General features: G+C 36.1%; 1 non-coding gene across 1 annotated transcript; it reads left to right on the forward strand.

Moving 5' to 3' along the window:
* The first annotated feature begins 77 nt into the window (after window positions 1–77).
* On the forward strand, window positions 78–184 carry LOC122063821. The gene has a single exon (XR_006135483.1). It is a non-coding gene; the product is annotated as a small nucleolar RNA R71 (small nucleolar RNA).
* The last annotated feature ends 3,940 nt before the right edge of the window (window positions 185–4,124 follow it).

Here is a 4,124-nt window from a genome sequence, read left to right on the forward strand (position 1 = left end):
GACACATAGACTCTATCATTTGTTTAGTTGGGTAATCAATACCCTCATAAATTATTTGACATAAATGCCATAGGTCTAGGCCATGGTGAGGGCATTCTTGGAGTAGATCCTTGAATCTCTCCATAAGTTTGGAAAATGACTCACTAGGCTTTTGCCTAAACTGAAGGATATCACTTCTAAGCTTATTGGTCTTGTGAGTTGGGAAAAACTTCTTAAGGAAGACAATTGTGAACTGTTCCCATGAGGTTATGGAATTTGTGGATAATCCATACAACCACTTCTTAGCTTAGTCTTTCAATGCAAAAGTGATAAACCTAAGCTTAACAACATCATCAGAAAGCTGTTGGATCTTAATTAGAACACATACCTCTTTAAATTCCCTTAGAAATAGGTATGCATCTTCAGAGGTCAACCCATGGAAGTGGGGCAACATAGTGATGTATTGAGATTTGAGTTCAAAATTATTGCCCTGGGCTTGTGGTAGAACTATACAGGAAGGTTGGGCTGTTCTAGCAGGGTAGAACCTATGTTTCAGAGATTTAGGTGAAGGGTTTTGCTGTTGGTCTCCCATATTGAAGGGTTTTAAAGAGAGCAAACGTATAGGGTCACTACTTTTTGGATCTCTTCTTTCTAACCGATTCTTAGTATTACGTACCCACTTAACACTCATGCAATAAAAAAACTTCCCACAACTAAAGTAAGACAAGCACAAAAGAATGGATAGCAAAACTTTTTGATGATTTTTTTATTTATTTTTTATTTTTTAATTTTTTTTGCTTTTTGGGAGCTTACCGGCAGAGATCCGGGGTTGCTCAGGTCAATTCCTGAGGTACTGCTACAGGGCGAAGCCTGTCTTTATCATACTGTGAGGTATGGCGACCTCCACTGATACAACTATTATTGCAAGTTGTTCTTCTCAGGAATTCAATAAAAAAAAAGAAAAAATATAAAACAAAGAAAACAAAGCACTCCGATTTACCAAAAGAAAGTGAAAAATAACATGGAACTGTCTCCCCGGCAACGGTGCCAAAAACTTGTTTGAGATTTAAAATGTAACCGCAAGCGTACGGATCAGTGTAGCTACGGGTCGAACACAGAGAGAACATCCACTTTATTTTTTATTTCTTTTAATAATGCGAAAGTGAACTGATTAATGGTTGTGATCTATTTCTAATTACAGTCCTAAACATATGTATCTAAAATAACGTCCTAACCTTTCGTCATCTAAGAATTTAAAGACGCAAGCCACGCAATTAAAATTAAATAAATAAATAACTGAAAATAAACAACCCACACAATTAAAAAAAAAAATAAATAAATAAAGGAAAAGAATGCTGAAATAAAAATAAAGTAAAAGAAAGGGGGTAAAGCTAGAGAGAGACTCACAAGTAGGTTTCTCTACTTAGCCCGAGGGATGCATCATAATATGAGCTTCCCTACTTGACCAGAGAGTCACTCTATTTGACTTTAGGGAAAGGGAGACAATTAAAATAAAAGCAATAAATTGATGGTTCTATGGCTAGGAGGGGCAAAGCCAACACATACACTAGCCATGAACCTTGGGGGAAAGGGATAACAATAATGTAACGACTGAAAATAAAAATCCTAAATTAAGAAAGAAAGGATAGTCAGAAGAGGGAATGAGAGGGGGGAGAGAAGACTACTGAAGGAGCCTACTTACTTGAATCAATGCTTGAACTTGAAAAAAAATTGCTCCACGGCTCGTGATCTTGTCACCTAGATCTAAGCCTAGAACTATAACTTAAAAAATTACAACTCAATTGCATAAATCATAAACATAAAAAGGCTGAATAAAAATAAAAGAGTGCTTGCATTAATTGACATAAAAAAAACTATTACAAAAGTGATAAAAGCAAAAATAGAGAAGAACTAGAACTAAAGAGAGAGCAAGAGAAAGAGAGAGCAACTAAAAAAAAACTAGAAGAAGAATGAATTGTCCCCCTTCCTCTTACATGAGTTGTATTTATAGGGAATGGGGAGGTAGGGTAACAATTTTCTCTTTCCTAAAAGAGAGAAACCCACAATTGATTGTGAGATCTTTTGAGTACAAAAGTGCTAAGGTGGAGGAGAGAGAAGAGAAATAAATTTCCTATAATTTTTTTTTGCTTATTTTCTTTCCTAATTTATTTTTCTTCTTTTTCTCTCTCCTAGGGACGATTTTCTTCTTCTTTGTGTGATTTGGACAATATTTGGTGATGATGTGGAGGAGAGAGAAGATTTGGACAATCTTTGGTTCTCCCCTTTTTTTCTCTTTCCTTTTTTTTCTTCTCTTCTTGCTTCCACGATTTTCCTTGCTTCTAATTTGATGTGGAAATCCCCTCCATGCCCTTAGTGCTTTAAGTGAGTGAAAAGCAGGAAATCTTCAACAAAATCTTCTAAAAAAAACAACCATAAGATTCGAACTTGAGACCTCTTGGTGAGCAAGGGAATTTTGTACACCATAGCTCACCAACTACGCTAGGTAGTTGCTGTTACCAAAAACAAATCTTTAATCACTTAATGATGTGGTCCATCGATCCTTGTTGGCATTTGGAGTATTCCTTGTACCTCTGGGACAATTGCAAACAGGCTGGTTCTGCATCTCGGTTCAGTTCTGATCCATTATTCTTTTTCTGGCCCGAAAAGAATAATCATTTGTACGGGTGACCAAACGAATGTGTACTTTTAATTGAACACATCCATCTTGCTCAGAATTTCGTCCTCTTCGTAATCATGAAAAGAAATAGGACCTCTTTACGTGTAAAATTGAAGATATAATGCCCGATAATCCTTAAGGCCTTGAAAATATAAAACCTGCAAAAGGAGAGTAAAACCCAAGGTAGTTCCATTCTAAATATGTAAAATACATGTTTTACTACCCTAGATTTCACACATAAATGTGCTCATCAGAATTCCCCCACACTTAGACTTTGCTAGTCCTCGAGCAAAACAAAAAGAAAAAGAATAAAGACAAAAAAAAACCTAACTCACTTTCGTAGGAATCACGGTTGCACTTAGCATGTGCAACAAGCCTTTAAACCCCAAGGTCACCCCTAGTGGACGAGTTGTGTCTCGTGGGTGTTTATAGTGAATATACACCCAAAATTCAGAATAAACAAATCCCAACTTTGGCTAAAGGTAAGGCTCATACCGATCCGGAGCAAAGATAATTTCTCTTACAAGGGACCCCCACACTTGAACTTTTATTACCCTTTATCAATTCCAGACACTAGCATATTTCTTAATTTGGAACTCACCTCGTATCTTCCAAAACATCCTTATTTTAAGGCAAAACCACTTGTGAAGAAATAGGGAACCAATAACTAAGGCGTTGGAGTGTTTTTGACCAAACATGTTACCAAGCAATAATGACATTTGCACATTTTTTTTCTCTTTTTTTTTTTCTGCTTAATAAACTCTATTCTACTCCACTACTTTTGGCCTGAATGACATGGTGGAGCAAACACCAGACACCCAAGTTACTATGTAGCTTCGCTTTTTGCATATATCCACAAAGGCAGTGATGCTAGAGTTACTTCAGAAGTTTCTTCCCAAGGAATTTCGATCAAGACATCACGCTTCCTGAGGCGCAATGCCCTGTTTAGTTCCAAAGGAATCAACTCTTATTCTTCTTTATACCACATTTCTCATTTCATTTAAAATTGTGCATTTATTAACTCATGCCAAATTAAAAAGAAGGTCTCAACTCCAAATCAAAAGTACAAGGAACCCACAGACTTACATATGGTCCATCACCATAAAACAGGGGTCTCTTATTTTTCAAAAGAAAGTCCCATCTCAAGACACATGCTTATTTCTTTCTTTTCAACAAGGTTCAACAAGGTTTTATACGTTCAAAATGGGTACCTTTGTCAAAACTTTTATTTTCATACATTAAGCATCCGAATGGTCTGATCATTAGCTAAAAGCCAAAGTAGGACTTCATCCTTAGCAAACTCAAAAATAAAAAGAAAAACAAACAAAACAAAGTGAAAAAAAAAAAAACTAGTTTCCCTTTCCCACACTTAAGTCATGCAATGTCCTCAATGCATGAAAAAAATTAAAAGCAAAGACAATGCAAGGGGGTCATACCTGATTAAAAATTAGTCATCAGTGCAAAGAGG

Source organism: Macadamia integrifolia, unplaced genomic scaffold (assembly GCF_013358625.1).
Source record: "Macadamia integrifolia cultivar HAES 741 unplaced genomic scaffold, SCU_Mint_v3 scaffold1465, whole genome shotgun sequence".
NCBI classification, from domain to species: domain Eukaryota; kingdom Viridiplantae; phylum Streptophyta; class Magnoliopsida; order Proteales; family Proteaceae; genus Macadamia; species Macadamia integrifolia.